This window comes from Oncorhynchus clarkii, unplaced genomic scaffold (assembly GCF_045791955.1).
Source record: "Oncorhynchus clarkii lewisi isolate Uvic-CL-2024 unplaced genomic scaffold, UVic_Ocla_1.0 unplaced_contig_5775_pilon_pilon, whole genome shotgun sequence".
Lineage (NCBI taxonomy): Eukaryota > Metazoa > Chordata > Actinopteri > Salmoniformes > Salmonidae > Oncorhynchus > Oncorhynchus clarkii.
In genome coordinates this window covers 54,988-73,134 of record NW_027258469.1, presented here as the reverse complement: position 1 = coordinate 73,134, position 18,147 = coordinate 54,988, and the positions used below count along the sequence as shown (strand labels likewise).

The following is an 18,147-nucleotide window of genomic DNA, read 5'->3' as shown; positions in this document are numbered from 1 at the left end:
TCAAAATGCTTACTGATATCGCGCTGCCCACCTCTCACATACTCAGGCCCACTTTGGGTCCCAAAACATAGCTTGTGAAACCCTGTTGCTAGACAATTGAAGGAGTCCATATCGATTCCAATATTAGTATATAAAATCTGTTTTGTGACGTGATTTTGCAAGACAGAGATATGGGTTAAATGAATGAGACATGTTTGATATAAACACATGTGGCGGTGTTCTTACCTGGAACATACTTGGCATTTACAGGCGCTGTGTCTTAGTTGGTTAAAGCGCCTGTCTAGTAAACAGGACATCCTGAGTTCGAATCTCAGTAGAGCCTTTTCAAACATGTCATTGAACACATTGGTGGAGAGTGTTCTGCTTTCTCAACCAATGAGTCTTGAGAATTTGGAGTGATGAGAGGAGAAAATATGTGAGGAGTTTGCAATTGAGATATTCCAATTTCACGGAAAAGGTGACTTTTTCAAAGAATTACAAGGTACCAAATGTCTCAAAATGATGAAGAAATCGTGTATGATTCTGGTTCTTCAGTTGATTCATTTCGAGAGCTAAATGAAGAGTTCAGCCAGCTTGTACAGGTCTCTGTCAGAGCATGAGTAGGCTTTACAAGCAATCTTTGGTAGCTCGCTGTGATCGTATAGTGTTTAGTACTCTGCGTTGTGGCCGCAGGAACCCCGGTCTGAATCCGGGTCACGGCAAAGAATTGCCATTTCAAAAGGGTTGTATTTTGAATGAGTTGAAACCTCCTGTGTGAGCTAAGAAACTCAATAACTCTTCCATTTGATAAAGTCCCCATCTCATGGTAGGTTAATTACTTACATTAACTGATTCATCTGCTTTTTCTCAGGTTTTTACCATTTTTAATCTCGAGATCCAACTGAGAAATGTAGTTTCCCCGAAACGACCAAAATGATGAAGAAATCGTGTATGATTCTGAATGTTTACTCATATCTCGCGATATTCCCACTTTGGGTCCCAAACCATAGTTTAAGAATCCATGTCAGAGTATCTTGAGTTTATTCAGTTCGAGACCCAAATGAAAAATGTACTGTCCTCGGATGACCGAAATTAAGAAGAAATAGCTTGTGACTCAAAATGTTTACTGATATCGCGCTGCCCACCTCTCACATACTCAGGCCCACTTTGGGTCCCAAAACATAGTTTAAGAAACCCTGTTGCTAGACAATTGAAGGAGTCCATATCGATTCCAATATTAGTAAATAACATCTGTTTTGTGACGTGATTTTGCAAGACAGAGATATGGGTTAAATGAATGAGACATGTTTGATATAAATACGTGTGGCGGTGTTCTTACCTGGAACATACTTGGCATCTACAGGCGCTGTGGCTTAGTTGGTTAAAGCGCCTGTCTAGTAAACAGGAGATCCTGAGTTCAAATCTCAGCAGAGCCTTTTCAAACATGTCATTGAACACATTGGTGGAGAGTGTTCTGCTTTTCTCAACCAATGAGTCTTGAGAATTTGGAGTGATGAGAGGAGAAAAGACGTGAGGAGGATGCAATTGAGATATTCCAATTTCACGGAAAAAGGGAACTTTTTCAAAGAATTACAACGTACCAACTATCTCAAGTTCAGCTGGTTCTTCAGTTGATTAATTTCGAGTGCTAAATGAAGAGTTCAGCCAGCTTGTACAGGTCTCTGTCAGAGCATGAGTAGGCTTTACAAGCAATCTTTGGTAGCTCGCTGTGATCGTATAGTGTTTAGTACTCTGCGTTGTGGCCGCAGGAACCCCGGTCTGAATCCGGGTCACGGCAAAGAATTGCCATTTCAAAAGGGTTGTATTTTGAATGAGTTGAAACCTCCTGTGTGAGCTAAGAAACTCAATAACTCTTCCATTTGACAAAGTCCCCATCTCATGGTAGGTTAATTACTTACATTAACTGATTCATCTGCTTTTTCTTAGGTTTTTACCATTTTTAATCTCGAGATCCAACTGAGAAATGTAGTTTCCCCGAAACGACCAAAATGATGAAGAAATCGTGTATGATTCTGAATGTTTACTCATATCTCGCGATATTCCCACTTTGGGTCCCAAACCATAGTTTAAGAATCCATGTCAGAGTATCTTGAGTTTATTCAGTTCGAGACCCAAATGAAAAATGTACTGTCCTCGGATGACCGAAATTAAGAAGAAATAGCTTGTGACTCAAAATGTTTACTGATATCGCGCTGCCCACCTCTCACATACTCAGGCCCACTTTGGGTCCCAAAACATAGCTTAAGAAACCCTGTTGCTAGACAATTGAAGGAGTCCATATCGATTCCAATATTAGTAAATAACATCTGTTTTGTGACGTGATTTTGCAAGACAGATATGGGTTAAATGAATGAGACATGTTTGATATAAATACGTGTGGCGGTTTTCTTACCTGCAACATACTTCGCATCTGCAGGCTCTGTGGCTTAGTTGGTTAAAGCGCCTGTCTAGTAAACAGGAGATCCTGAGTTCGAATCTCAGCAGAGCCTTTTCAAACATGTCATTGAACACATTGGTGGAGAGTGTTCTGCTTTTCTCAACCAATGAGTCTTGAGAATTTGGAGTGATGAGAGGAGAAAAGATGTGAGGAGGATGCAATTGAGATATTCCAATTTCACGGAAAAAGGGAACTTTTTCAAAGAATTACCACGTACCAACTGTCTCAAGTTCAGCTGGTTCTTCAGTTGATTCATTTCGAGCGCTAAATGAAGAGTTCAGCCAGCTTGTACAGGTCTCTGTCAGAGCATGAGTAGGCTTTACAAGCAATCTTTGGTAGCTCGCTGTGATCGTATAGTGTTTAGTACTCTGCGTTGTGGCCGCAGGAACCCCGGTCTGAATCCGGGTCACGGCAAAGAATTGCCATTTCAAAAGGGTTGTATTTTGAATGAGTTGAAACCTCCTGTGTGAGCTAAGAAACTCAATAACTCTTCCATTTGACAAAGTCCCCATCTCATGGTAGGTTAATTACTTACATTAACTGATTCATCTGCTTTTTCTTAGGTTTTTACCATTTTTAATCTCGAGATCCAACTGAGAAATGTAGTTTCCCCGAAACGACCAAAATGATGAAGAAATCGTGTATGATTCTGAATGTTTACTCATATCTCGCGATATTCCCACTTTGGGTCCCAAACCATAGTTTAAGAATCCATGTCAGAGTATCTTGAGTTTATTCAGTTCGAGACCCAAATGAAAAATGTACTGTCCTCGGATGACCGAAATTAAGAAGAAATAGCTTGTGACTCAAAATGTTTACTGATATCGCGCTGCCCACCTCTCACATACTCAGGCCCACTTTGGGTCCCAAAACATAGTTTAAGAAACCCTGTTGCTAGACAATTGAAGGAGTCCATATCGATTCCAATATTAGTAAATAACATCTGTTTTGTGACGTGATTTTGCAAGACAGAGATATGGGTTAAATTAATGAGACATGTTTGATATAAATACATGTGGCGGTGTTCTTACCTGGAACATACTTGGCATCTACAGGCGCTGTGGCTTAGTTGGTTAAAGCGCCTGTCTAGTAAACAGGAGATCCTGAGTTCGAATCTCAGCAGAGCCTTTTCAAACATGTCATTGGTGGAAAGTGGAGAGTGTTCTGCTTTTCTCAACCAATGAGTCTTGAGAATTTGGAGTGATGAGAGGAGAAAAGATGTGAGGAGGATGCAATTGAGATATTCCAATTTCACGGAAAAAGGGAACTTTTTCAAAGAATTACAACGTACCAACTGTCTCAAGTTCAGCTGGTTCTTCAGTTGATTCATTTCGAGTGCTAAATGAAGATTTCAGGCAGCTTGTACAGGTCTCTGTCAGAGCATGAGTAGGCTTTACAAGCAATCTTTGGTAGCTCGCTGTGATCGTATAGTGTTTAGTACTCTGCGTTGTGGCCGCAGGAACCCCGGTCTGAATCCGGGTCACGGCAAAGAATTGCCATTTCAAAAGGGTTGTATTTTGAATGAGTTGAAACCTCCTGTGTGAGCTAAGAAACTCAATAACTCTTCCATTTGACAAAGTCCCCATCTCATGCTAGGTTAATTACTTACATTAACTGATTCATCTGCTTTTTCTTAGGTTTTTACCATTTTTAATCTCGAGATCCAACTGAGAAATGTAGTTTCCCCGAAACGACCAAGATGATGAAGAAATCGTGTATGGTTCTGAATGTTTACTCATATCTCGCGATATTCCCACTTTGGGTCCCAAACCATAGTTTAAGAATCCATGTCAGAGTATCTTGAGTTTATTCAGTTCGAGACCCAAATTAAAAATGTACTGTCCTCGGATGACCGAAATTAAGAAGAAATAGCTTGTGACTCAAAATGTTTACTGATATTGCGCTGCCCACCTCTCACATACTCAAGCCCACTTTGGGTCCCAAAACATAGCTTAAGAAACCCTGTTGCTAGACAATTGAAGGAGTCCATATCGATTCCAATATTAGTAAATAACATCTGTTTTGTGACGTGATTTTGCAAGACAGATATGGGTTAAATGAATGAGACATGTTTGATATAAATACGTGTGGCGGTTTTCTTACCTGCAACATACTTCGCATCTGCAGGCTCTGTGGCTTAGTTGGTTAAAGCGCCTGTCTAGTAAACAGGAGATCCTGAGTTCGAATCTCAGCAGAGCCTTTTCAAACATGTCATTGACCACATTGGTGGAAAGGTCAGATTGGAGAGTTTTCTGCTTTTCTCAACCAATGAGTCTTGAGAATTTGGAGTGATGAGAGGATAAAAGATGTGAGGAGGATGCAATTGAGATATTCCAATTTCACGGAAAAAGGGAAGTTTTTCAAAGAATTGCAACGTACCACTGTCTCAAGTTCAGTTGGTTCTTCAGTTGATTCATTTCGAGCGCTAAATGAAGAGTTCAGCCAGCTTGTACAGGTCTCTGTCAGAACATGAGTAGGCTTTACAAGCAATCTTTGGTAGCTCGCTGTGATCGTATAGTGTTTAGTACTCTGCGTTGTGGCCGCAGGAACCCCGGTCTGAATCCGGGTCACGGCAAAGAATTGCCATTTCAAAAGGTTTGTATTTTGAATGAGTTGAAACCTCCTGTGTGAGCTAAGAAACTCAATAACTCTTCCATTTGACAAAGTCCCCATCTCATGCTAGGTTAATTACTTACATTAACTGATTCATCTGCTTTTTCTTAGGTTTTTACCATTTTTAATCTCGAGATCCAACTGAGAAATGTAGTTTCCCCGAAACGACCAAAATGATGAAGAAATCGTGTATGATTCTGAATGTTTACTCATATCTCGCGATATTCCCACTTTGGGTCCCAAACCATAGTTTAAGAATCCATGTCAGAGTATCTTGAGTTTATTCAGTTCGAGACCCAAATGAAAAATGTACTGTCCTCGGATGACCGAAATTAAGAAGAAATAGCTTGTGACTCAAAATGTTTACTGATATCGCGCTGCCCACCTCTCACATACTCAGGCCCACTTTGGGTCCCAAAACATAGCTTAAGAAACCCTGTTGCTAGACAATTGAAGGAGTCCATATCGATTCCAATATTAGTAAATAACATCTGTTTTGTGACGTGATTTTGCAAGACAGAGATATGGGTTAAATGAATGAGACATGTTTGATATAAATACGTGTGGCGGTGTTCTTACCTGCAGCATAATTTGCAACTGCAGGCGCTGTGGCTTAGTTGGTTAAAGCGCCTGTCTAGTAAACAGGAGATCCTGAGTTCGAATCTCAGCAGAGCCTTTTCAAACATGTCATTGACCACATTGGTGGAAAGGTCAGATTGGAGAGTTTTCTGCTTTTCTCAACCAATGAGTCTTGAGAATTTGGAGTGATGAGAGGATAAAAGATGTGAGGAAGATGCAATTGAGATATTCCAATTTCACGGAAAAAGGGAAGTTTTTCAAAGAATAGCAACGTACCAACTGTCTCGAGTTCAACTGGTTCTTCAGTTGATTCATTTCGAACGCTAAATGAAGAGTTCAGCCAGCTTGTACAGGTCTCTGTCAGAACATGAGTAGGCTTTACAAGCAATCTTTGGAAGCTCGCTGTGATCGTATAGTGTTTAGTACTCTGCGTTGAGGCCGCAGGAACCCCGGTCTGAATCCGGGTCACGACAAAGAATTGCCATTTCAAAAGGGTTGTATTTTGAATGAGTTGAAACCTCCTGTGTGAGCTAAGAAACTCAATAACTCTTCCATTTGACAAAGTCCCCATCTCATGCTAGGTTAATTACTTACATTAACTGATTCATCTGCTTTTTCTTAGGTTTTTACCATTTTTAATCTCGAGATCCAACTGAGAAATGTAGTTTCCCCGAAACGACCAAAATGATGAAGAAATCGTGTATGATTCTGAATGTTTACTCATATCTCGCGATATTCCCACTTTGGGTCCCAAACCATAGTTTAAGAATCCATGTCAGAGTATCTTGAGTTTATTCAGTTCGAGACCCAAATGAAAAATCTACTGTCCTCGGATGACCGAAATTAAGAAGAAATAGCTTGTGACTCAAAATGTTTACTGATATCGCGCTGCCCACCTCTCACATACTCAGGCCCACTTTGGGTCCCAAAACATAGCTTAAGAAACCCTGTTGCTAGACAATTGAAGGAGTCCATATCGATTCCAATATTAGTAAATAACATCTGTTTTGTGACGTGATTTTGCAAGACAGAGATATGGGTTAAATGAATGAGACATGTTTGATATAAATACGTGTGGCGGTGTTCTTACCTGCAGCATAATTTGCAGCTGCAGGCGCTGTGGCTTAGTTGGTTAAAGCGCCTGTCTAGTAAACAGGAGATCCTGAGTTCGAATCTCAGCAGAGCCTTTTCAAACATGTCATTGAACACATTGGTGGAGAGTGTTCTGCTTTTCTCAACCAATGAGTCTTGAGAATTTGGAGTGATGAGAGGAGAAAATATGTGAGGAGGATGCAATTGAGATATTCCAATTAATCGGAAAAGGGAACTTTTTCAAAGAATTACAACGTACCAACTGTCTCAACTTCAACTGGTTCTTCAGTTGAATCATTTCGAGCGCTAAATGAAGATTTCAGCCAGCTTGTACAGGTCTCTGTCAGAGCATGAGTAGGCTTTACAAGCGATCTTTGGTAGCTCGCTGTGATCGTATAGTGTTTAGTACTCTGCGTTGTGGCCACAGGAACCCCGGTCTGAATCCGGGTCACGACAAAGAATTGCCATTTCAAAAGGGTTGTATTTTGAATGAGTTGAAACCTCTTGTGTGAGCTAAGAAACTCAATAACTCTTCCATTTGACAAAGTCCCCATCTCTCTGACATGAATTCTTAAACTATGATTTGGGACCCAAAGCGGTTATTAACATGTCATAGGTGGGTCGCGAGATATGAGTGAACATTCAGAATCATACACTATTTCTTCATAATGTTGGTCGTTCGAGGACACTGCATTTCTCATTTGGCTCTCGAGCTTAAAAATGGTAAAAACGTCTGAAACAGCAGATGAATCATTTCGTGTAAGTAATTAACCTACAATATGGTGGGGAACTTTGTCAAACGGCAGAGTTGCTGAGTTTCTTAGCTTGCATAGTAAGTCTTAACTCATTCAAAAAACAACCCTTCTAAAATTACATTGCAGTGCCGTGACCCGGATTCGAACCGGGGTTGCTGCGACCACAACGCAGAGTACTAACCACTATACGATCACGGCCGGCTACAAGAGCTGGCTTTGTAAAGCCTACATAGGCTGTGAAAGTGATGTGCACAAGCTGGCTAAACTCTTTTCATTTTGGTCTCGATAATGAATAAACTGAAGAAACAGTGGAGCTTTACACAGTCGGTAGGTTTTTTCTCATTCAAAAAGTGCCCTTTTTCCGTGACATTGGAATATCTCAATTGCATCCTCCTCACGTCATCTCTAATTCTCTAAACCCATTGGTGAGAAAACCTGAGTGCCCTCCCCTCTGACCTTCTCCACCAATGTGAACAATAAAAAGGTACTGCTGAGATTTGAACTCAGGATCTCCTGTTTACTAGACAGGCACTTTAACCAACTAAGCCACAGCACCCATAAAAGTCATATATGTTGCAGATGTGAACACCCACACCTATTTGAATCAAACCAGTCTCATTAATTTAACCCACATCTCTGTCTAGCAAAATCACATCACAAAAGAGATGTCTTTTACTAATATTGGAAACGATACAGACACCTTCAATTGTCTAGCAACAGGGTTTCTTAAGCTACGTTTTGGGACGCAAAGTGGGCCTGAGCATGTGAGAGGCAGTGTTGCCAAATCCTCAGGAAGGAAAGTAGCTATTGCTGGTCCTAAAAGTAGCTAGAAGTCGCTAAATGACGTCATCACATAATTTTCATAATTGGCCAAGTGGATGTAATTGTGATTGACGCTGTAGGAGAGAGGAATAACGTCTCGGGAGAGACAAAAAGTGAGTAAAAAACACCCTAAGTATGTTTAGAACTACAATTGAACTTTCTTCTGTCGATTCTTGTCTTTTTTCTGAATACTCACTAAATATAGCGACAAAGTCGCTAAGTTGGCAACACTGGTGAGAGGTGGGTAGCGAGATATCAGTAATCAATGGTAATCACATACTATTTCTTCGTAACTATGATCATTCGAGGACAGTACATTTTTCATTTGGGTCTCGAGATGAATAAACTCAAGAACCTCTGACATGAATTCTTAAACTATGATTTGGGACCCAAAGCGGTTATTAACATGTCATAGGTGGGTCGCGAGATATGAGTGAACATTCAGAATCATACACTATTTCTTCATAATGTTGGTCGTTCGAGGACACTGCATTTCTCATTTGGCTCTGGAGCTTAAAAATGGTAAAAACGTCTGAAACAGCAGATGAATCATTTCGTGTAAGTAATTAACCTACAATATGGTGGGGAACTTTGTCAAACGGCAGAGTTGCTGAGTTTCTTAGCTTGCATAGTAAGTCTTAACTCATTCAAAAAACAACCCTTCTAAAATTACATTGCAGTGCCGTGACCCGGATTCGAACCGGGGTTGCTGCGACCACAACGCAGAGTACTAACCACTATACGATCACGGCCGGCTACAAGAGCTGGCTTTGTAAAGCCTACATAGGCTGTGAAAGTGATGTGCACAAGCTGGCTAAACTCTTTTCATTTTGGTCTCGATAATGAATAAACTGAAGAAACAGTGGAGCTTTACACAGTCGGTAGGTTTTTTCTCATTCAAAAAGTGCCCTTTTTCCGTGACATTGGAATATCTCAATTGCATCCTCCTCACGTCATCTCTAATTCTCTAAACCCATTGGTGAGAAAACCTGAGTGCCCTCCCCTCTGACCTTCTCCACCAATGTGAACAATAAAAAGGTACTGCTGAGATTTGAACTCAGGATCTCCTGTTTACTAGACAGGCACTTTAACCAACTAAGCCACAGCACCCATAAAAGTCATATATGTTGCAGATGTGAACACCCACACCTATTTGAATCAAACCAGTCTCATTAATTTAACCCACATCTCTGTCTAGCAAAATCACATCACAAAAGAGATGTCTTTTACTAATATTGGAAACGATACAGACACCTTCAATTGTCTAGCAACAGGGTTTCTTAAGCTACGTTTTGGGACGCAAAGTGGGCCTGAGCATGTGAGAGGCAGTGTTGCCAAATCCTCAGGAAGGAAAGTAGCTATTGCTGGTCCTAAAAGTAGCTAGAAGTCGCTAAATGACGTCATCACATAATTTTCATAATTGGCCAAGTGGATGTAATTGTGATTGACGCTGTAGGAGAGAGGAATAACGTCTCGGGAGAGACAAAAAGTGAGTAAAAAACACCCTAAGTATGTTTAGAACTACAATTGAACTTTCTTCTGTCGATTCTTGTCTTTTTTCTGAATACTCACTAAATATAGCGACAAAGTCGCTAAGTTGGCAACACTGGTGAGAGGTGGGTAGCGAGATATCAGTAATCAATGGTAATCACATACTATTTCTTCGTAACTATGATCATTCGAGGACAGTACATTTTTCATTTGGGTCTCGAGATGAATAAACTCAAGAACCTCTGACATGAATTCTTAAACTATGATTTGGGACCCAAAGCGGTTATTAACATGTCATAGGTGGGTCGCGAGATATGAGTGAACATTCAGAATCATATACTATTTCTTCATAATGTTGGTCGTTCGAGGACACTGCATTTCTCATTTGGCTCTGGAGCTTAAAAATGGTAAAAACGTCTGAAACAGCAGATGAATCATTTCGTGTAAGTAATTAACCTACAATATGGTGGGGAACTTTGTCAAACGGCAGAGTTGCTGAGTTTCTTAGCTTGCATAGTAAGTCTTAACTCATTCAAAAAACAACCCTTCTAAAATTACATTGCAGTGCCGTGACCCGGATTCGAACCGGGGTTGCTGCGACCACAACGCAGAGTACTAACCACTATACGATCACGGCCGGCTACAAGAGCTGGCTTTGTAAAGCCTACATAGGCTGTGAAAGTGATGTGCACAAGCTGGCTAAACTCTTTTCATTTTGGTCTCGATAATGAATAAACTGAAGAAACAGTGGAGCTTTACACAGTCGGTAGGTTTTTTCTCATTCAAAAAGTGCCCTTTTTCCGTGACATTGGAATATCTCAATTGCATCCTCCTCACGTCATCTCTAATTCTCTAAACCCATTGGTGAGAAAACCTGAGTGCCCTCCCCTCTGACCTTCTCCACCAATGTGAACAATAAAAAGGTACTGCTGAGATTTGAACTCAGGATCTCCTGTTTACTAGACAGGCACTTTAACCAACTAAGCCACAGCACCCATAAAAGTCATATATGTTGCAGATGTGAACACCCACACCTATTTGAATCAAACCAGTCTCATTAATTTAACCCACATCTCTGTCTAGCAAAATCACATCACAAAAGAGATGTCTTTTACTAATATTGGAAACGATACAGACACCTTCAATTGTCTAGCAACAGGGTTTCTTAAGCTACGTTTTGGGACGCAAAGTGGGCCTGAGCATGTGAGAGGCAGTGTTGCCAAATCCTCAGGAAGGAAAGTAGCTATTGCTGGTCCTAAAAGTAGCTAGAAGTCGCTAAATGACGTCATCACATAATTTTCATAATTGGCCAAGTGGATGTAATTGTGATTGACGCTGTAGGAGAGAGGAATAACGTCTCGGGAGAGACAAAAAGTGAGTAAAAAACACCCTAAGTATGTTTAGAACTACAATTGAACTTTCTTCTGTCGATTCTTGTCTTTTTTCTGAATACTCACTAAATATAGCGACAAAGTCGCTAAGTTGGCAACACTGGTGAGAGGTGGGTAGCGAGATATCAGTAATCAATGGTAATCACATACTATTTCTTCGTAACTATGATCATTCGAGGACAGTACATTTTTCATTTGGGTCTCGAGATGAATAAACTCAAGAACCTCTGACATGAATTCTTAAACTATGATTTGGGACCCAAAGCGGTTATTAACATGTCATAGGTGGGTCGCGAGATATGAGTGAACATTCAGAATCATATACTATTTCTTCATAATGTTGGTCGTTCGAGGACACTGCATTTCTCATTTGGCTCTGGAGCTTAAAAATTGTAAAAACGTCTGAAACAGCAGATGAATCATTTCGTGTAAGTAATTAACCTACAATATGGTGGGGAACTTTGTCAAACGGCAGAGTTGCTGAGTTTCTTAGCTTGCATAGTAAGTCTTAACTCATTCAAAAAACAACCCTTCTAAAATTACATTGCAGTGCCGTGACCCGGATTCGAACCGGGGTTGCTGCGACCACAACGCAGAGTACTAACCACTATACGATCACGGCCGGCTACAAGAGCTGGCTTTGTAAAGCCTACATAGGCTGTGAAAGTGATGTGCACAAGCTGGCTAAACTCTTTTCATTTTGGTCTCGATAATGAATAAACTGAAGAAACAGTGGAGCTTTACACAGTCGGTAGGTTTTTTCTCATTCAAAAAGTGCCCTTTTTCCGTGACATTGGAATATCTCAATTGCATCCTCCTCACGTCATCTCTAATTCTCTAAACCCATTGGTGAGAAAACCTGAGTGCCCTCCCCTCTGACCTTCTCCACCAATGTGAACAATAAAAAGGTACTGCTGAGATTTGAACTCAGGATCTCCTGTTTACTAGACAGGCACTTTAACCAACTAAGCCACAGCACCCATAAAAGTCATATATGTTGCAGATGTGAACACCCACACCTATTTGAATCAAACCAGTCTCATTAATTTAACCCACATCTCTGTCTAGCAAAATCACATCACAAAAGAGATGTCTTTTACTAATATTGGAAACGATACAGACACCTTCAATTGTCTAGCAACAGGGTTTCTTAAGCTACGTTTTGGGACGCAAAGTGGGCCTGAGCATGTGAGAGGCAGTGTTGCCAAATCCTCAGGAAGGAAAGTAGCTATTGCTGGTCCTAAAAGTAGCTAGAAGTCGCTAAATGACGTCATCACATAATTTTCATAATTGGCCAAGTGGATGTAATTGTGATTGACGCTGTAGGAGAGAGGAATAACGTCTCGGGAGAGACAAAAAGTGAGTAAAAAACACCCTAAGTATGTTTAGAACTACAATTGAACTTTCTTCTGTCGATTCTTGTCTTTTTTCTGAATACTCACTAAATATAGCGACAAAGTCGCTAAGTTGGCAACACTGGTGAGAGGTGGGTAGCGAGATATCAGTAATCAATGGTAATCACATACTATTTCTTCGTAACTATGATCATTCGAGGACAGTACATTTTTCATTTGGGTCTCGAGATGAATAAACTCAAGAACCTCTGACATGAATTCTTAAACTATGATTTGGGACCCAAAGCGGTTATTAACATGTCATAGGTGGGTCGCGAGATATGAGTGAACATTCAGAATCATATACTATTTCTTCATAATGTTGGTCGTTCGAGGACACTGCATTTCTCATTTGGCTCTGGAGCTTAAAAATTGTAAAAACGTCTGAAACAGCAGATGAATCATTTCGTGTAAGTAATTAACCTACAATATGGTGGGGAACTTTGTCAAACGGCAGAGTTGCTGAGTTTCTTAGCTTGCATAGTAAGTCTTAACTCATTCAAAAAACAACCCTTCTAAAATTACATTGCAGTGCCGTGACCCGGATTCGAACCGGGGTTGCTGCGACCACAACGCAGAGTACTAACCACTATACGATCACGGCCGGCTACAAGAGCTGGCTTTGTAAAGCCTACATAGGCTGTGAAAGTGATGTGCACAAGCTGGCTAAACTCTTTTCATTTTGGTCTCGATAATGAATAAACTGAAGAAACAGTGGAGCTTTACACAGTCGGTAGGTTTTTTCTCATTCAAAAAGTGCCCTTTTTCCGTGACATTGGAATATCTCAATTGCATCCTCCTCACGTCATCTCTAATTCTCTAAACCCATTGGTGAGAAAACCTGAGTGCCCTCCCCTCTGACCTTCTCCACCAATGTGAACAATAAAAAGGTACTGCTGAGATTTGAACTCAGGATCTCCTGTTTACTAGACAGGCACTTTAACCAACTAAGCCACAGCACCCATAAAAGTCATATATGTTGCAGATGTGAACACCCACACCTATTTGAATCAAACCAGTCTCATTAATTTAACCCACATCTCTGTCTAGCAAAATCACATCACAAAAGAGATGTCTTTTACTAATATTGGAAACGATACAGACACCTTCAATTGTCTAGCAACAGGGTTTCTTAAGCTACGTTTTGGGACGCAAAGTGGGCCTGAGCATGTGAGAGGCAGTGTTGCCAAATCCTCAGGAAGGAAAGTAGCTATTGCTGGTCCTAAAAGTAGCTAGAAGTCGCTAAATGACGTCATCACATAATTTTCATAATTGGCCAAGTGGATGTAATTGTGATTGACGCTGTAGGAGAGAGGAATAACGTCTCGGGAGAGACAAAAAGTGAGTAAAAAACACCCTAAGTATGTTTAGAACTACAATTGAACTTTCTTCTGTCGATTCTTGTCTTTTTTCTGAATACTCACTAAATATAGCGACAAAGTCGCTAAGTTGGCAACACTGGTGAGAGGTGGGTAGCGAGATATCAGTAATCAATGGTAATCACATACTATTTCTTCGTAACTATGATCATTCGAGGACAGTACATTTTTCATTTGGGTCTCGAGATGAATAAACTCAAGAACCTCTGACATGAATTCTTAAACTATGATTTGGGACCCAAAGCGGTTATTAACATGTCATAGGTGGGTCGCGAGATATGAGTGAACATTCAGAATCATATACTATTTCTTCATAATGTTGGTCGTTCGAGGACACTGCATTTCTCATTTGGCTCTGGAGCTTAAAAATTGTAAAAACGTCTGAAACAGCAGATGAATCATTTCGTGTAAGTAATTAACCTACAATATGGTGGGGAACTTTGTCAAACGGCAGAGTTGCTGAGTTTCTTAGCTTGCATAGTAAGTCTTAACTCATTCAAAAAACAACCCTTCTAAAATTACATTGCAGTGCCGTGACCCGGATTCGAACCGGGGTTGCTGCGACCACAACGCAGAGTACTAACCACTATACGATCACGGCCGGCTACAAGAGCTGGCTTTGTAAAGCCTACATAGGCTGTGAAAGTGATGTGCACAAGCTGGCTAAACTCTTTTCATTTTGGTCTCGATAATGAATAAACTGAAGAAACAGTGGAGCTTTACACAGTCGGTAGGTTTTTTCTCATTCAAAAAGTGCCCTTTTTCCGTGACATTGGAATATCTCAATTGCATCCTCCTCACGTCATCTCTAATTCTCTAAACCCATTGGTGAGAAAACCTGAGTGCCCTCCCCTCTGACCTTCTCCACCAATGTGAACAATAAAAAGGTACTGCTGAGATTTGAACTCAGGATCTCCTGTTTACTAGACAGGCACTTTAACCAACTAAGCCACAGCACCCATAAAAGTCATATATGTTGCAGATGTGAACACCCACACCTATTTGAATCAAACCAGTCTCATTAATTTAACCCACATCTCTGTCTAGCAAAATCACATCACAAAAGAGATGTCTTTTACTAATATTGGAAACGATACAGACACCTTCAATTGTCTAGCAACAGGGTTTCTTAAGCTACGTTTTGGGACGCAAAGTGGGCCTGAGCATGTGAGAGGCAGTGTTGCCAAATCCTCAGGAAGGAAAGTAGCTATTGCTGGTCCTAAAAGTAGCTAGAAGTCGCTAAATGACGTCATCACATAATTTTCATAATTGGCCAAGTGGATGTAATTGTGATTGACGCTGTAGGAGAGAGGAATAACGTCTCGGGAGAGACAAAAAGTGAGTAAAAAACACCCTAAGTATGTTTAGAACTACAATTGAACTTTCTTCTGTCGATTCTTGTCTTTTTTCTGAATACTCACTAAATATAGCGACAAAGTCGCTAAGTTGGCAACACTGGTGAGAGGTGGGTAGCGAGATATCAGTAATCAATGGTAATCACATACTATTTCTTCGTAACTATGATCATTCGAGGACAGTACATTTTTCATTTGGGTCTCGAGATGAATAAACTCAAGAACCTCTGACATGAATTCTTAAACTATGATTTGGGACCCAAAGCGGTTATTAACATGTCATAGGTGGGTCGCGAGATATGAGTGAACATTCAGAATCATATACTATTTCTTCATAATGTTGGTCGTTCGAGGACACTGCATTTCTCATTTGGCTCTGGAGCTTAAAAATTGTAAAAACGTCTGAAACAGCAGATGAATCATTTCGTGTAAGTAATTAACCTACAATATGGTGGGGAACTTTGTCAAACGGCAGAGTTGCTGAGTTTCTTAGCTTGCATAGTAAGTCTTAACTCATTCAAAAAACAACCCTTCTAAAATTACATTGCAGTGCCGTGACCCGGATTCGAACCGGGGTTGCTGCGACCACAACGCAGAGTACTAACCACTATACGATCACGGCCGGCTACAAGAGCTGGCTTTGTAAAGCCTACATAGGCTGTGAAAGTGATGTGCACAAGCTGGCTAAACTCTTTTCATTTTGGTCTCGATAATGAATAAACTGAAGAAACAGTGGAGCTTTACACAGTCGGTAGGTTTTTTCTCATTCAAAAAGTGCCCTTTTTCCGTGACATTGGAATATCTCAATTGCATCCTCCTCACGTCATCTCTAATTCTCTAAACCCATTGGTGAGAAAACCTGAGTGCCCTCCCCTCTGACCTTCTCCACCAATGTGAACAATAAAAAGGTACTGCTGAGATTTGAACTCAGGATCTCCTGTTTACTAGACAGGCACTTTAACCAACTAAGCCACAGCACCCATAAAAGTCATATATGTTGCAGATGTGAACACCCACACCTATTTGAATCAAACCAGTCTCATTAATTTAACCCACATCTCTGTCTAGCAAAATCACATCACAAAAGAGATGTCTTTTACTAATATTGGAAACGATACAGACACCTTCAATTGTCTAGCAACAGGGTTTCTTAAGCTACGTTTTGGGACGCAAAGTGGGCCTGAGCATGTGAGAGGCAGTGTTGCCAAATCCTCAGGAAGGAAAGTAGCTATTGCTGGTCCTAAAAGTAGCTAGAAGTCGCTAAATGACGTCATCACATAATTTTCATAATTGGCCAAGTGGATGTAATTGTGATTGACGCTGTAGGAGAGAGGAATAACGTCTCGGGAGAGACAAAAAGTGAGTAAAAAACACCCTAAGTATGTTTAGAACTACAATTGAACTTTCTTCTGTCGATTCTTGTCTTTTTTCTGAATACTCACTAAATATAGCGACAAAGTCGCTAAGTTGGCAACACTGGTGAGAGGTGGGTAGCGAGATATCAGTAATCAATGGTAATCACATACTATTTCTTCGTAACTATGATCATTCGAGGACAGTACATTTTTCATTTGGGTCTCGAGATGAATAAACTCAAGAACCTCTGACATGAATTCTTAAACTATGATTTGGGACCCAAAGCGGTTATTAACATGTCATAGGTGGGTCGCGAGATATGAGTGAACATTCAGAATCATATACTATTTCTTCATAATGTTGGTCGTTCGAGGACACTGCATTTCTCATTTGGCTCTGGAGCTTAAAAATTGTAAAAACGTCTGAAACAGCAGATGAATCATTTCGTGTAAGTAATTAACCTACAATATGGTGGGGAACTTTGTCAAACGGCAGAGTTGCTGAGTTTCTTAGCTTGCATAGTAAGTCTTAACTCATTCAAAAAACAACCCTTCTAAAATTACATTGCAGTGCCGTGACCCGGATTCGAACCGGGGTTGCTGCGACCACAACGCAGAGTACTAACCACTATACGATCACGGCCGGCTACAAGAGCTGGCTTTGTAAAGCCTACATAGGCTGTGAAAGTGATGTGCACAAGCTGGCTAAACTCTTTTCATTTTGGTCTCGATAATGAATAAACTGAAGAAACAGTGGAGCTTTACACAGTCGGTAGGTTTTTTCTCATTCAAAAAGTGCCCTTTTTCCGTGACATTGGAATATCTCAATTGCATCCTCCTCACGTCATCTCTAATTCTCTAAACCCATTGGTGAGAAAACCTGAGTGCCCTCCCCTCTGACCTTCTCCACCAATGTGAACAATAAAAAGGTACTGCTGAGATTTGAACTCAGGATCTCCTGTTTACTAGACAGGCACTTTAACCAACTAAGCCACAGCACCCATAAAAGTCATATATGTTGCAGATGTGAACACCCACACCTATTTGAATCAAACCAGTCTCATTAATTTAACCCACATCTCTGTCTAGCAAAATCACATCACAAAAGAGATGTCTTTTACTAATATTGGAAACGATACAGACACCTTCAATTGTCTAGCAACAGGGTTTCTTAAGCTACGTTTTGGGACGCAAAGTGGGCCTGAGCATGTGAGAGGCAGTGTTGCCAAATCCTCAGGAAGGAAAGTAGCTATTGCTGGTCCTAAAAGTAGCTAGAAGTCGCTAAATGACGTCATCACATAATTTTCATAATTGGCCAAGTGGATGTAATTGTGATTGACGCTGTAGGAGAGAGGAATAACGTCTCGGGAGAGACAAAAAGTGAGTAAAAAACACCCTAAGTATGTTTAGAACTACAATTGAACTTTCTTCTGTCGATTCTTGTCTTTTTTCTGAATACTCACTAAATATAGCGACAAAGTCGC

General features: G+C 40.6%; 23 non-coding genes across 23 annotated transcripts; 7 read left to right on the top strand and 16 right to left on the bottom strand.

Moving 5' to 3' along the window:
- The first annotated feature begins 248 nt into the window (after window positions 1-248).
- Window positions 249-322, top strand: trnat-agu (transfer RNA threonine (anticodon AGU)). Its single transcript has one exon. It is a non-coding gene; the product is annotated as a tRNA-Thr (tRNA).
- A 1,019-nt stretch (window positions 323-1,341) lies between these two features.
- trnat-agu (transfer RNA threonine (anticodon AGU)) lies at window positions 1,342-1,415 on the top strand. Its single transcript has one exon. It is a non-coding gene; the product is annotated as a tRNA-Thr (tRNA).
- Window positions 1,416-2,415: 1,000 nt separating this feature from the next.
- On the top strand, window positions 2,416-2,489 carry trnat-agu (transfer RNA threonine (anticodon AGU)). The gene has a single exon. It is a non-coding gene; the product is annotated as a tRNA-Thr (tRNA).
- Window positions 2,490-3,491: 1,002 nt separating this feature from the next.
- Window positions 3,492-3,565, top strand: trnat-agu (transfer RNA threonine (anticodon AGU)). The gene has a single exon. It is a non-coding gene; the product is annotated as a tRNA-Thr (tRNA).
- Window positions 3,566-4,563: 998 nt separating this feature from the next.
- trnat-agu (transfer RNA threonine (anticodon AGU)) lies at window positions 4,564-4,637 on the top strand. The gene has a single exon. It is a non-coding gene; the product is annotated as a tRNA-Thr (tRNA).
- A 1,015-nt stretch (window positions 4,638-5,652) lies between these two features.
- trnat-agu (transfer RNA threonine (anticodon AGU)) lies at window positions 5,653-5,726 on the top strand. The gene has a single exon. It is a non-coding gene; the product is annotated as a tRNA-Thr (tRNA).
- A 1,016-nt stretch (window positions 5,727-6,742) lies between these two features.
- Window positions 6,743-6,816, top strand: trnat-agu (transfer RNA threonine (anticodon AGU)). The gene has a single exon. It is a non-coding gene; the product is annotated as a tRNA-Thr (tRNA).
- A 786-nt stretch (window positions 6,817-7,602) lies between these two features.
- Window positions 7,603-7,674, bottom strand: trnah-gug (transfer RNA histidin (anticodon GUG)). Its single transcript has one exon. It is a non-coding gene; the product is annotated as a tRNA-His (tRNA).
- Window positions 7,675-7,958: 284 nt separating this feature from the next.
- trnat-agu (transfer RNA threonine (anticodon AGU)) lies at window positions 7,959-8,032 on the bottom strand. The gene has a single exon. It is a non-coding gene; the product is annotated as a tRNA-Thr (tRNA).
- Window positions 8,033-8,978: 946 nt separating this feature from the next.
- On the bottom strand, window positions 8,979-9,050 carry trnah-gug (transfer RNA histidin (anticodon GUG)). Its single transcript has one exon. It is a non-coding gene; the product is annotated as a tRNA-His (tRNA).
- A 284-nt stretch (window positions 9,051-9,334) lies between these two features.
- Window positions 9,335-9,408, bottom strand: trnat-agu (transfer RNA threonine (anticodon AGU)). The gene has a single exon. It is a non-coding gene; the product is annotated as a tRNA-Thr (tRNA).
- A 946-nt stretch (window positions 9,409-10,354) lies between these two features.
- trnah-gug (transfer RNA histidin (anticodon GUG)) lies at window positions 10,355-10,426 on the bottom strand. Its single transcript has one exon. It is a non-coding gene; the product is annotated as a tRNA-His (tRNA).
- Window positions 10,427-10,710: 284 nt separating this feature from the next.
- trnat-agu (transfer RNA threonine (anticodon AGU)) lies at window positions 10,711-10,784 on the bottom strand. Its single transcript has one exon. It is a non-coding gene; the product is annotated as a tRNA-Thr (tRNA).
- A 946-nt stretch (window positions 10,785-11,730) lies between these two features.
- On the bottom strand, window positions 11,731-11,802 carry trnah-gug (transfer RNA histidin (anticodon GUG)). Its single transcript has one exon. It is a non-coding gene; the product is annotated as a tRNA-His (tRNA).
- Window positions 11,803-12,086: 284 nt separating this feature from the next.
- trnat-agu (transfer RNA threonine (anticodon AGU)) lies at window positions 12,087-12,160 on the bottom strand. The gene has a single exon. It is a non-coding gene; the product is annotated as a tRNA-Thr (tRNA).
- Window positions 12,161-13,106: 946 nt separating this feature from the next.
- On the bottom strand, window positions 13,107-13,178 carry trnah-gug (transfer RNA histidin (anticodon GUG)). The gene has a single exon. It is a non-coding gene; the product is annotated as a tRNA-His (tRNA).
- A 284-nt stretch (window positions 13,179-13,462) lies between these two features.
- On the bottom strand, window positions 13,463-13,536 carry trnat-agu (transfer RNA threonine (anticodon AGU)). The gene has a single exon. It is a non-coding gene; the product is annotated as a tRNA-Thr (tRNA).
- Window positions 13,537-14,482: 946 nt separating this feature from the next.
- On the bottom strand, window positions 14,483-14,554 carry trnah-gug (transfer RNA histidin (anticodon GUG)). Its single transcript has one exon. It is a non-coding gene; the product is annotated as a tRNA-His (tRNA).
- Window positions 14,555-14,838: 284 nt separating this feature from the next.
- On the bottom strand, window positions 14,839-14,912 carry trnat-agu (transfer RNA threonine (anticodon AGU)). The gene has a single exon. It is a non-coding gene; the product is annotated as a tRNA-Thr (tRNA).
- Window positions 14,913-15,858: 946 nt separating this feature from the next.
- On the bottom strand, window positions 15,859-15,930 carry trnah-gug (transfer RNA histidin (anticodon GUG)). The gene has a single exon. It is a non-coding gene; the product is annotated as a tRNA-His (tRNA).
- A 284-nt stretch (window positions 15,931-16,214) lies between these two features.
- trnat-agu (transfer RNA threonine (anticodon AGU)) lies at window positions 16,215-16,288 on the bottom strand. The gene has a single exon. It is a non-coding gene; the product is annotated as a tRNA-Thr (tRNA).
- Window positions 16,289-17,234: 946 nt separating this feature from the next.
- trnah-gug (transfer RNA histidin (anticodon GUG)) lies at window positions 17,235-17,306 on the bottom strand. Its single transcript has one exon. It is a non-coding gene; the product is annotated as a tRNA-His (tRNA).
- A 284-nt stretch (window positions 17,307-17,590) lies between these two features.
- Window positions 17,591-17,664, bottom strand: trnat-agu (transfer RNA threonine (anticodon AGU)). The gene has a single exon. It is a non-coding gene; the product is annotated as a tRNA-Thr (tRNA).
- Between the last annotated feature and the right edge of the window lie 483 nt (window positions 17,665-18,147).